The sequence below is a fragment of the Engystomops pustulosus genome, chromosome 8, assembly GCF_040894005.1.
Source record: "Engystomops pustulosus chromosome 8, aEngPut4.maternal, whole genome shotgun sequence".
NCBI lineage: Eukaryota > Metazoa > Chordata > Amphibia > Anura > Leptodactylidae > Engystomops > Engystomops pustulosus.
The window spans coordinates 53236875-53251104 of record NC_092418.1 but is presented as its reverse complement, the minus strand read 5'-3'; the positions used below and the strand labels follow the sequence as shown (position 1 = coordinate 53251104).

The 14230-nt window shown below is 45.0% G+C and overlaps 1 protein-coding gene across 2 annotated transcripts in view; it reads right to left on the bottom strand.

The window, feature by feature from the left end:
- WDR75 (WD repeat domain 75) overlaps nt 1-14230 on the bottom strand; it is a 219199-nt gene that overhangs the window by 104867 nt on the left and 100102 nt on the right. The window lies entirely within an intron of this gene.

Genomic DNA, 14230 nt, shown 5'->3' with positions numbered 1-14230 from the left:
TTTTCCTAAAAATTGATGATTTTCATTTCCTCCACCAACAAAGAGTTAATTAAATCTCACCAATTAGCTATAGATGCCCCAAAATTATGCATTAGAAAAGTGCATCTCATGTGGCAAAAGAAATAAGCCCCTATAGGTCCTCAATAAAAAAAAAAGAAAAAAATTATAGCCTGTACAATGTGACATAGCAAATCTGATTTGAATGGCGCCTCCTTCCCTTCTATGCCCGGCCGTGCGCCCATACAGCAGGTTACCACCACATATAGGGTATCGGTGTACTCGGGAGAAATTGCGTATCAAACTTTGTGGAGCCTTTTTTCATTTTATCCATTACAAATGTTTAATTTTCCACCCAAAATGAGTGTATTGTGAAAAAATATTACAATTTGCAGACTCCACCTCCAATTTTTTTTTAACCCCTATAAAACACGTAAAGGGTTAACAAACTTCTTAAAAGTGGTTTTTCATACGTTGAGGGGTGTAGTTTCCACAATGGGGTAATTTACGAGTCTCGCTATTATTTAGGCCTCTCAGTGTCAATTAGAAGTTGAGCAGGTCCATCTAAATACAGGTTTTGGCGATTTTACAAAAAATGTGAAAAATGGCACCCAAATTCTGAGCCTCATAACATTCTAGTAAAATATGTGGAATCTGAAAAACCCATGCCAACATAAAGCAGACATTTGGGAAATGTAAGTTATGAATTTATTTGGGTGCTATGACTTTCTGAATCAAAAGTAGAGAATTTAGAACGTTGAAAATAAAAACAATCTCAAAATCCCCTGGATATCTCATAGCATTCCCACGCTATAACCACTTATAGTGACACAGGCCAGATTTGAAAAATGGGGCCGCGTCCTTTAGGCCAAAAGATGCTGTGTCCCGTAGGGGTTAAGATCCGGTCACAGACAGTATCTTACAGGCACTGCCTGAGGACGGCCCTGTGGTCCTGATCAGACTGCATGGCTGCCATAACAGTGATTGGCGCTCCAAAAAGACTGTGCGGGAGGGGGGGGGACCCCTGTCGGCCATGTTATCATGTTATAGGGTTTGAAGGGTTAAAAACCCACAGAGCCCACTCTGACCATGGTTGTTACAGCTGACACCCAGTGTATTCCAATGCTGGCCCAGCTCCAATTTCCAGCTGAGCCGCCATCATCTCGGCTTCTGATATATCACACATTGAGCACCAAGTTACAAGCAATCAGCAATATATTGGATGCAGTGCATTAAGGCGTTAATAATTGTGTTTGTTACAAAGTTGCTAGGTTGTGTGCTCTCAAAAAATACATAGGTTTGAGGGGTTGGTTTACTTTTTAACCAGTTTACTTATATTTTGAAAGTTGTGTCTTGACCCCCAAGCGCTCAGCACCGTACTAGTAGGGCAAGGGCTCCCGCTATTCGCGTTCAGCGCTGTACTTGTACGGTGCGGAGCCAATGCCTGTTCGGTTCTGCACTGGAACTGGAACTGGTGTCAGCGGAAATCTACCGCTGACGTGCCCGAGTAACACCCGCAGTTTGAAGTGGGCACTGACTTTCGGGGGTCTTAACCCCATGAACGCCCGCGCAGTCTTCGAGGAGGGGGGGGGGCGATCGTTGATATGGCAGCCCAATCAGATGATTGCTTGTTCATGTCTCATGGCAGAACTAATAAAAAAGTTAAGAAAAGGTTATTCCCACAACAAAATGCAATAAAAAGCGAAAAACCATATGCACTCCAGAATGAGTGCAAAAACAAGCCATCGATGAGCTCTGCAGCCAAAAAAGTAAAAATGTTATGACACTTGGAAGACGGCGATGCAAAAATGATAGATTTTTCCCCACATTAGGGTGTTATTTGCCAAATTTAGTAAAACATGAGAAAAAATACAGGCAGTCCCCGGGTTATATACTAGATGGGGTCCGGAGGTTTGTTCTTAAGTTGAATTTGTATGTAAGTCGAAATGGTGAATTAGTACTCACTGGTAATTCGGTTTCCATCTAGTCCTCCATGACGGCCCACTTGGAGGATCCCCTTTGACCTCTGTAGGGACAGGAAGCAGAGAGGTTAAAAGCCTCCCACCCGCATCCTCCCGCCAGTGTCTACCAAATAACTACACCAGTGGAAGATAAAAAGAAGAAATTTTATTTGTATGTTAAATATTCACATACACTTAAAGGACAGAAAACCATAGGGAGGGAAATATATAGGCCGTCATGGAGGACTAGAAGGAAACCGAATTACCGGTGAGTACTAATCCACCATTTCCAAAACGTCCTCCATGACGGCCCACTTGGAGCTCTACAAAATAAGTAGAAACTCTAGGGTGGGATGATCGCCTGCAGAACCTTTCTTCCAAAGGAGAGGTCCTGAGAATTTGGCAAGTCCTAACGGTAATGCTTTATGAAGGTAGATGGTGAGGCCCAGGTAGCTGCCTGCCATCTGAGTGATGCGCCTCTTCTCTCGGCCCAGAAAGCCGACATAGCCCTAGTGGAATGAGCCTTTAGGTTGGTAGGAACCTCCTTTCCTTGCATCGTATAGCAGGTGGAAATAGCCAACTTCAGCCATCTTGCTATCGATACCTTGGAGGCCTTTTTGCCCTTATTGAATAAACAAGTTATGATCTATGCGCCAGGGTTCTGTAGCCTGCAGATAAGCTAACACAACATGTTTTATGTCCAGAAGATGCCACGAGGCTTCCTCACTAGAAGAGGGATTCTCGTAGAAGGACGGAAGAGTGATCTCCTGGTTCCTGTGGAATTTGGATACCACCTTGGGAACGAAACCAGGGTCTAGAGTAAGAATAATACAGTCAGGAAGAATGCGCATATAGGGTTCTCTGATGGAAATAGCCTGAAGTTTCCCCAATCTCTTGGCTGTAGTAACAGCAATCAGAGTAGTTTTTATCGTTAAGTTTTTAATGCTGGTACTGTCCAGAGGTTCAAAGGGAGGTCTGGAAAGTGCGTCTAAGACTAAGGTGAGATCCCATGTAGGGGTCCTCCTAAGAATCTGAGGTCTGATTCTGGAGGAGGCTGAGATAAATCTCTTGACCCACCTGTGGTCTGCAAGGAGAAAATCGAAAAAGGCCGAGACCTACACCTTCAGGGTGCTAGTGGATAGGCCCAATTCAAGGCCCTTCTGCAGAAAGTCCAGGATCTGGAAAATATTTGGGTTGAGTTGAGATAGAGGATTATCCCCCAAAAAAGACACATATCTCTTCAAAATTTTGTGATAAATGACAAATGTAACTTTTTTCCTACTTGCCGTAAGTGTGGCTACTACAGCCCTGGAAAGACCCTGCGTTCTCAAGAAGTCGGACTCCTGATCCAAGCTGCTAGATGAAGCCTCCCCGGGTCTGGATGCAGAAGATCCTTCCTCGGAGGCAGAATCACCGGTTGCTGCAGGGCCAGGGACGTCAGCAGGGGGTACCAGCTCTTCTTTGGCCAGTTTGGACAAATGAGTATTACCCTTGCCCAGTCCATAAGGATCTTCCTGAGGACCCTTGTGACCAAGGGAACAGGGGGAAAGGCGTAGGAGAGAGGTTTGGTCCATGGATGACTGAAGGCGTCTAGTCGATCCTTTGGCTCCCTTGCTTCCAGAGAGAAGTATAGATGACACACTGAGTTCTCCCTCGTGGCGAAGAGGTCGATCCGCGGAAAGCCCCAAAGATTTGCCAACTGGAGGAAGATCTCCTGATTGATGCACCACTCGTTGGGAGAGACCACCCTCCTGCTGAGGAAGTCTGCTTCCTTGTTCAGAACTCCTTTTAGGTGAGTCGCAGAAAGGGAGAGTATGTTCTCTTCTGCCCAGGAAAAGATGGTGCAAGTTAGGGAGGAAAGAGCTATGGACCTTGTACCTTGTCATCTCAAGTAAGACACCGCCATGGTGTTGTCCGACAGTATATGGACGTGCTTATTCTTTAGAAGAAGAGGGTTGGACCTTCCCAGACGGCTTGCAGTTCCCGATAATTTGATGGTTTCTTTGCTAGTGAAGGGGTCCAAGATCCCTGGGCATAGTGCGAGGGGAAGACTGCTCCCCAGCCCAGACTGTTTGCATTGGTCGTGATGGTAAGACACGGAAGGCAGTGCCAAGGAACCCCTTTTTCCAGATTCTTCAACTCTAACCACCATTGAAGGTCTCTTTTCCAATGATGGAATGGTGACCTTTTTGTCCAATCCTGAGGATCTCCGGTTCCAAGAACGGAGGATCCAACTCTGCAGAGTGCGACAATGACTCTGGCTCCAGGCTACAGATGGGAGGCAGGCCGTAAGGAGACCCAGAACCTTCATTGCTCCTCGGATTGTAATGGAGGTTTTTCTTCTGAAGGAGCGGATTTGAAGTCTTAGACATCATGAGAAAAGACATCATGTGAGTGGAGTTCAACATTACTCCTAGAAACTTTTTGTGAGTGGAGGGAGATAGATCTTATTTTTGGGTGTTGATTAGCCACCTCAGTTCTGAGAGTTTGCTCATGGTAAAATCTCTTGCTGTAATGAGATCTGATCTGTCTTTCCCCACAATCAGAAGGTCGTCTAAATATGGAACGATAGACACATTCTGCAGCCTCAGGAAGACAACGACTTCCACCACGATCTTTGTAAAAACTCTCGGAGCTGAGGAAATACCAAAAGGAAGAGCCCGAAACTGAAAGTGGAGGATAGAACCTTCTGGAGAAAAAACTGAAAATCTGAGGAACCTTTGAGAAGAGTGGTGAATAGGAACGTGGTAATAAGCGTCCCAAAGGTCTATCGTGCACATATAGTAATCGGTGTAAATAAGCTGGGTAGCAGATCTTACCGATTCCAAGTGAAACCTCCTGTAGGTGATGAAGCTGTTTAGAGATTTTAAATTTATGATCAGCCGGTTCGATCCATTGGGTTTCTTGACCAGGAACAGTGGAGAATAGAAGCGCGTCTTTTCTTGGTCTCGAGCAACCGGAATGACCACTCCTGAATGAATGAGGGATGAAACTTCCTGCCAGATGAGAGAGGATGGGGGCACTGAATTCTATTCTGTAGCCAGAACTGACAATGTTCAAGACCCAAGGGTTTGAAGTAATATTTGTCCATTGAGTAGTGAATTCTAGGAGACCCCCCCCCCCCACTCTGGCGTCACTGCTTCTTTCCCCCAGAGTTGTCCGGAGGATTGGAGAACAGAAACCCCCTGCCTCTGCCTCCCTTGGGGTAGCTCCAGCGCCCCTGTTTACCTTTCCCATGAAAGGAATCTTTAGGGTTCTTGAAGGGGCGAAATGAAGGCTTCTTGGAGGGTGTTCTATTTTCAGGAAATCCTTTTTTCTTGTCCGAAGCTCTCTCTAAAATAGCGTCCAACTCTGGACCAAAAACAAAATCACCTGTGAAGGGTATGCTGCAGAGCTTAGACTTCAAACGTATATCGCCGCCCCACTGCTTTAACCATAAGGCTCTTCATGTTGCGTTCGTTAACGCACCCTCCTTGGCTGCAAATCGGACACCCTCAACGGAGGCGTCTGCCAAGAAGGCCGTGGCAGATCTTAAAAGTGGAATGCTTCCCAGTAGGGACGCTCTGGGAGTACCTTCTCTAATGTGAGATTCCAGTTCATTTTGTCAGAAATAAAGGGTCCTCGCAACCGAGGTAGTGGATAGGTTGGATTTTAAACTAAACATCGACGTCTCCCAGGCTTTCTTAAGAAGAGCGTCGGTCTTCTGGTCAATGGGGTCCCTGAGCTGCGCTGAATCCACAAAGGGAAGGTCTGTTTTTTTGACCACCATCACTTGCACGTCTACCTTCGGGACAGAGTCCCAAACTTTAGAGACTTCCTGATCGAAGACGAGACGTCTCTTAAAACTTTTAGAAATTATGGTCTTGTCTGGGTCCTTCCATTCTTCCGTGATTAACCCCTTCCAGGTATCATTAACTGGAAAGACAAGTTTCTTGCCCCTTGGGCCCCCGAACAGTTTGTCCTCCTGAGACATATAGGGAACTTCCTCCTCAATATTTAGAGTTTCACGGATCGCCTTTAAGAGGTTATCCAAATCATCTACCTGAAATAGGTGTCGGGAATCCAGTTTCTGGCTGATATCTTGGGAATCTTGTTCCTCTGTGTCCGCTAGAGAACAGGACGAACCCTCAGAATCATAATTTTCTCCCTCAGAAGAGATATCCACCAACCTAGGTTTTTTGGGAGGAGGATCTTTCTGTGTTGCCAATGCGACTGATGCTACCACCTTATCATTCCTTTATGGAAGAGGTTTTTTCCTCCCGCATAAAACTTTCAATACAGGGTCTGCATATGGGTTTTGCGTATGATTCAGACATAACCTGGAGACACATATTACATTTCCTAGCAGAGGTCCTACTCTTCATGGAACGATCGGACTTGCTGGATTTCTCAGACCTTTCTGATCTGTCCTCTTTGCCTTTCCCCTTAAACCCTTCCTCCTTATCCTAAGGGGGAAAGGTGAGGAAAGTAACAAACTTGGGGTTCTAATATGTATCGTAGATACTATAAGAATATGCCATACAGCACCACTTACGTGACCAGGAGGGTGGAGTAGGCCCAAGTCTGCCTCATCAGCCATAACAAAAAGAGAGACCCTCTCTTGCCCTCTCTTGGTTCTAATATGTATCGTAGATACTATAAGAACATGCCATACAGCACCACTTACGTGACCAGGAGGGTGGAGTAGGCCCAAGTCTGCCTCATCAGCCATAACAAAAAGAGAGACCCTCTCTTGCCTGCCCTCTGTAGGGACAGGAAGACACTGGCTGGAGGATGCGGGTGGCGGGCTTTTAACCTCTCTGCTTCCTGTCCCTACAGAGGTCAAGGGGCATCCTCCAAGTGGGCCGTCATGGAGGACGTTTTGGAAACTGTATATTTTATAACTGTAGACCCAGACAAGAAAAATTTTGGCCCCAGTGACAATTGGAGTTTAAACATTTTTTGCTGTAATGGGACCAAGGATTATCAATAAAGCTTAATTACAGACACCTTACAGCTGAATATTGCAATCTGGGACTATAGTAAAGCATTCAGAAAGCTCCAGACATCAGAGGGGTCTGTCTGTAACTATGGGTTGTCTGTAAGTCGGGTGTCCTGTATTCAAAATATCCCGGTAACTGTATTGACCTATATAATAAAAGATAACTATTATTAGGCTATACGGTTAACACCAAAAAAAAAAAAAAAAAAAAGTTAAAAATCCAGTACAGCATTTATGCTCATAAATTTTCAACAACAGGGGATTCCAAGCCCTAAATGTAAACACTGGAAAAAGCATCTCATCCCGTAAAAAAAAAAAAAAAAAAAAAGCCGTCACTTGGCCCGAATAACAAAAACGCTAACATTTTATAGCCTACAAAAGGAGCCATTGAGAAACTAAAAACCCGGACCTGCAGGTCCCTCCCGCACTTTGCTGTGCACCCATAAAACAAGTAACAGCTACATGTGGGTGAAATTGTGTAACAAATTAAGATGCGTTTTCTCTTTATCTTATGGAAATGTGTATATTTTAGGGCTAAATGAACGTTCCAACGACAAAATTTGACCATTTTTTTTTTAAAATGTACTTTTAATTAAATAAATTTTATGAAATAAAACAGACAATCACAGAGTAGTTCATTGTGATCAATTCACAGTAATCATCATAAGAATCTGGAGTTGACAGCTACAAGATAACATGCACACCGTGTCGTGTGGAACACAAACCAGTCACATAAAGCATGGAGTGTTGTTGGTATATACTGGTAGTGATATTCCTTTATATATTACACTGTGATTGGAAATAAACCCCCAGGAGGGGGGTGCAAAAGTTAAAAATTAAAACTATATGAACAGTGAACCAGAGGGGACATAGACAGGACTAGAAACAAGAGGAGATGGGATGGGAGGGGAAGCAGGTCAGGATTAGGGCACATCATGAGAGAGGCAGCATGAATCCCAGGGGTCCCATATAAGATGAAATTTGTCCACCTTATTTTGGAGAGTGACCGACAAACATTCCACAGATCGGATGTCTTTAATACGGGCATACAATTCGTACCTGGAGGGAGGGGACACCTGCCTCCAATGTTTAGCTATGGCAGCCGTGAGGATATTCAGGGTCAAAATGAGAGTACACTTTCTAAGGGGATGAGGAAATATGTTTAATTAATATGCTTTAGGACATAGGGGTAGATCCAAAGAAAGTAACTTCTGGAAAGGGTCTTCTGGACAAGTTCCCAGAAGGGCTTGAGCATTCCCAAAATACATGAAACGTGGAGGCATGGGGGATCCCACATCTCCAGCAAGTGTGCAGGAGGGTGGGGTTAAGGGCATGGAGGAGTTGCGGGTTGTGGTGCCAATGCATAAGTAGTTTGTACTGATTCTCCTTGTTGAATATGCAAGTAGCAATTTTGGCTGCCCGGTTCCATATCAAGGACCAGCAGCTATCTGAAAGGGTCTCTCCTAGGTAAGCCTCCCATTTAGACATGTAGGAGTACGTGGGGAGTTTGGCGGGATAAGGATCGCCTAAGAGAGCATAGATAGAGGAGATGAGACCTGCCGTGGTAGTGGAGAGCTTAAAAGGGGTAGGAATCGAAGCCGGGGCTGACTGATAAAGTGAGGACACATAATGCTTAATCTGTAGGTAGTGAAAAACGCACAATGGATGGAGATTGTTTTTGGCTTGGAGTTCCGGGAAGGGGAGAATTAGTCTTGTTCCAGGATCCATCAGGTCTGCAACGTGGAAGAGGACTGCACGGTGCCAGACCGCAGACCCAGCTGGGGCCAGCCACAACATCTCCCAATCCATCCATTTAGAGTATGCAGGGAGAGTAGATCAGGCTGGTATACTACGGTGGCGAGTGGCCCAGTAGTATTGAACCCAGTTGGGAAGGGAAAGACCTCCTTTGGACTTATGGGGAGGGGGGGGGGGGGGGGATATGCGCTTCGCTATTCTGTGCCTTTTGTCTGCCCAAACAAATTTCAAAATGGAATATAAAACCAAAAAAGAATCAAGAGTATTCAGGTCCAATTAAATCAATACTTTAAGAAAAAAGACAAAAAAAAAAAATAGATAGGAATAACACACATATTAAATTATTATTATTTTGTAATATGTGTGATTCATATCTATTTTTTGTCTTTTTTTCCTAATAAAGTATTGATTAATTAAATCAATACTTTATTAGGAAAAAAAGACAAAAAAATACTCTTGATTCTTTTTTGGTTTTATATTTCTATGTAGGGTGTTGGTCATGCAGATTTATAGAAGGTGTCAGCCCATCTATGTATAATGTGTGCCTGTAATGATTGGTTGAGAAATTTCAAAATGGAAGCCTGAAGGGACTGAGAGGGTCTGAAAAAGATAAATCAATTTGGGGAGTGGTCATTTTGACAGCTGCTATAGCGATAGGGCAAAGGGAAAACCATTTAGCAAGTGAAGAGTGTATGTGGGCGTATATATGGGGGGAAAGCGATGTCTGCAGAGGGAGGTGTAGGAAGGGGTTATATGGACTCCCAGATATTGTATAGGGTCATCACGCCATTGATAGGGATAGTTGGCCTTGAGAAGGGAAGACTGATCTGGGGGGATATTGATGGGGAGTGTTTCCGTTTTAGTAGAGTTGACCTTATAAGCTGAAAAGCGGCCACATTCTCCTAAAAGACAGTGGAGGGCTGGGAGGGAGGTATGGGGGTGAGTTAGGACGACATCATCGGCAAAGAGCGATATTTTAAATTCCTTATCCCGTACTTTAAATCCATGAATGTCGGTGGGAACTAAAAAAAAAAAAAATTTGCCATCTTCTGACGCTAATAACTTTTTCATACTTTGGTGTATGGAGCTGTCATTTTTTGCAAAATGAGCTGACGTTTTCATTGCTACCATTTTGACAACTGTGCGACATTTTGATAATTTTTAATTACATTTTTTATGTCATGTAAAAAGGTGTAAGAGTCGCGTTGTGGACATTTTGGCGCCAATTCCTGTCTCGGAGGTCACCGCTGGTCGTAACCGTTTTTATATTTTGATAGATCAGGCATTTTGGGATGCGGCAATACCTAATGTGTCTGTGATTTTTACGGTTTATTATGTTTTATATCAGTTCTAGGGAAAGGGTATGGAGGGCATGATTAGAATTTTTTTTTACATTTTTAAATGTTTTTTTTTCCTTCACTATTTCTTAGACCCTCTAGGGCAGGGGTCCCCAAACTACGGCCCCCGGGCCTCTTGCGGCCCGCGGACCGTTTCTATCCGGCCCCCGTCCCATCCAGCGCCGAGCCCCGGGATCCGGATTTGTTATTTGGGGGCCCCCGGGCTGGCGCTCCAGTACGGCAGTCGGGCCGTATCCAGTTCGGCAGTCGGGCAGGGGCCTCCGTCCATCCGGACAGGAAGCTCCTGCCCGTCACTGAATAGTGCTCGATGCGGCCGGAAACGGCCGCTCGAGCACTATTACTGTAGGTGGAGAGATGTGGCCGGAAGACAACCCCGGCGCACATCGCTCCATGAACTTGGATGCGCGGCCGCGTGATTACGTCATCACGCGGCCGCGCACCGCTTCCTGCCCGGCAGCAGCCCGAAGAAAGAAGACGCAGGAGCCAGAGGTAAGTACAGGGTTTTTATTATTATTTTTTAAAATGGCAGTAGAAACATTGTGGCTGCCCTAATATATGAAATTATGGATTATGGGGCCATTATAGAAAATAATAATGGAGGGGCAGCATAGGGAATAATTATGAGGAGCAGGATAGGAAATAATTAATTATGAGGGGCAGCATAGGGAATAATTTATTATTACCTATGCTGCCCCTCATAATTAATTATTTAATATGCTGCCCCTCATAATTAATTATTTCCTATTCTACCCCTCATAATTATTTCCTCATAAGGGGCAGCATAGGAAATAATAAATTATGAGGGGCAGCATAGAAAATAATTAATTATGAGGGGTAGCATAGGAAATAATTAATGGCGGGGGGGGGGGGGGGCAGCATAGGGTAGATGGGCAGAGGGTGGGCGGCCAGAGTTAGGGCTGCAGGGGGGGGGGGGTTAATGCGGCATCTGGAGATCTGGGGAGTGGGTTTATGAGGCATGAGTTCCAGGGGAGGGGGTGGTGCACTGACCGGAGTTGGGGAGGGGGAAGGGAAGTAGCGAGAGCGGCCGGAGTTCAATTGCAGTAGTGGGCGGAGAGCGGACAGAGTCTGGGCAGAGGGTCTAGCGGGCGAAGTACAGGCGGGGGTAGCGTTCAGAGTCTGTTGCGATAGCGGGCGAGGTTTGGGCCGAGGTGGGGTTTGTGGTAGCGGGCAGAATTCCGCCGGGCGGTGGGATTTGCAGTAGTGGGCAGGGTGTTCTGGGAGTTTCCGCGGCTTGCGGGCGAAGTTTTAGGGGAGGGGCGGGAAGCGGGCAGGAAACCCGCGTTCCTCCGGCTTCTTCTGTTCTGCACACAGTAAGGTGCCCAGCGCTGGCAGCATAATGACATCATTACGTTGCCAGCGCTGGGACGCTTACCGTCCTGTGCGCTGCAGTCATCAGTGTGACAGAACAGGCAGTGTCAGCGCCCTGCTCTGTCATGGATTTTAGCAGTCTCGGAGCGCGGCTCCGATACTGCTTAAACCTGAGTTAAATTCAAAGGACCTGCGTGCCAGCACTGAGGGCTCTGTGTGCCCTAGGTTCGCCACCGCTGCTCTAGGGTACATAAACCCTAGAAGGTCAGATCATTCGTACCGTATACTGCAATACAACTGTATCGCAGTATAATGGCATTTCTGTACACTATACATTACAATGAGCCACTGGCTCATTGTAATGGAATAGGCAGAAGCCATTCAGCCTCGGGTCAGACGAAGACCCGAAGCTACAATGGCAACCGATCGCCGCAGGTAACATGGCGGCGCCCATGCACCCATGCTTTCAGTGCCGCCGGCGACTTTGCCGGGGGCAAAGAAAGGGTTAAGACCCGCGATCTCTCTCCTCAGCTTTCCCCACACTTGTGTATTACAAATAATCCACACAGCCCCCCCCCCAATCACCTCACACACACATTAAGTGCCAGGAGACTCTCTACAACTCTGCAAGCTCTGCCCTCATGTGCTGTACTGGAGTGTTACTTAGATTGATATCAGATAGATAGATATTAGGTGTCATTGGTCAGCAGCGCGCCCTTGTAATGAGGTGAGAGGAGGCAGGCTACACCCCTCCATCTTGCTGGAGAGCTGCTTTGAGAGCTGGAAACCCTGGTTGCCATGGGCCAAAAAAGGTACTAAATGAGGACCGAGAGGCAAAATATTTTGAGGAATGATTCCCAGGGACACCTGGGGCAGAATTATGTATTTTAGTTTTTTTTTTGCTCAGAATGACGGTTACACTTTAAGGATGCCGCCATTTTATAGTTTAAGGGGTTAAACTAGGAATTTCTTAAAGGTTGGATTTGATGAACGTCTTTTCAGCCTTGTATACTATTATGAAAATTTCAAGCTGAAGAGCAGGATTTCAAATATTTTATTTAGGGATGTAATGATAATGTATACACGTGAACATATGACTGAGGTATCTATGAACACTACACATGTTCATTTATTACTTTTAAGAGGTGTGAAGCAGATTATTTTCTGTTTTCTGTAAAGGAAGCATCAGGGATGATAAATCAAGCCCGCCCCAGTTAGTAATATACTGTATCCAATATACACCCCCCAACTTAGTAATATTCTGTATCCTATATACAGCCCCCCAGCTTAGTAATATACTGTACCCCATATACAGCCCCTCAGCTTAGTAATATACTGTATCCAATATACACCCCCCAACTTAGTAATATTCTGTATCCTATATACAGCCCCCCAGCTTAGTAATATACTGTAAACTCCCTAGCTGAAATCTGTTCCCATATAAATATATACAGCCCCCCCAGGAAACAAAACATATGGTCCCATATAATATATACAGCTCCCCAGAATAAAACGATTATGGCCCCATATAATTTATACAGCGCCCCATCCCCCACAGTATAAAACGATTCTGGCAACATATAACAAATGTATACGGAAAACTCCCCACCCCTACCCCGTTATTTCAGTATTTGTCCCTTATTAGGCAAGGTACTCCCACAGCGGGCGGCTCCAGTCTTCTTGCAGCTGTTCTGTGACCCGCGGCTCACAGTGTGACACAGGCGGCGTGACGCCATCATCCACCGCCTGTGTCCAGCACAAAATGGAGCAACACTAGCAGCCAGATAGGCGCTGCGTTTCTCCGCATATATATCGCGCCTGTGTCTTAAAGAGACAAGCGCGATTTATTTAGCTGGGGGGCGATTCAGGCGTCAACAAGCGCCTAAATGGTGCACTTCAGAGCGGCAAATTGCGCCGCTCTTTAAAGGGCTCCGCATTCTGCCGCCTGAGGCAAGATTTTCATCTCGCCTCATGGCAGATGCGGCCCTGTATAAAACCTATACAAATTTGGTATCACCATAATCGTACCGACCCAAAGAAAATAGTCATTTGGGGCGCACAGTGAAATCCGTAAAAACAAAGCCCACAAGAAAACGTCGCAAATGTGTTTTTTCACCAATTTCACAGCATTTGGAATTTTTACCCATTTTCCAGTGCATGGAATATTAAATACCACCAATTTGAAGTGCAATTTGTTTGAAGCCATCACACAGCTCTGTGCATGGAAAAATAAAATAAAGAGTTTGATTTTTGAAGGTGGGGAATGAAAAATGAAAATGCAAAAATGAAAAAGGGCTGCGGCGGAAAGGGGTTAAGGCAGTAAAAGCACATGAGTAAAAGAATGGCCAATCCCTTTAAGTACCATTTAGGTTAATTATATTAGTAGTGTTCGTTTTTTGGATATTTTTGATGATTTTTTATCATTTTTCTGCTCTTCTGAAGTATCCATACCATATATTTTGTAATTTATACAATTTCTTTGTTTTTACAGATTTTCCAAATAGACACTTCAATACTTCTCCGTTTTCTCCGATTCTTATGATTAATATTTCTTCAGTCATGTAATTGACACTCCAGTCATCTCTGTGCCATTCCCACACATGTACTACAAACAGCTTTAATATTGTATGTTGGGCGGTGCATTATTATGCTGTTGTGGCACTTAAGTGTGTGACATGATGCCCTTTGGAGTGAACGTACCCCACCAGAGTTTAGTGGTCCAGCTCTCCTTTCCCACTAGCCACTGAACGAATTTCAGGCCGATTTGTTTTAAACAGCCCTATATAAATTATCTTATTAGACCTCTTGAGTGTGGATTATACTAACGTGTGTGGTTTAATTTGTTACAT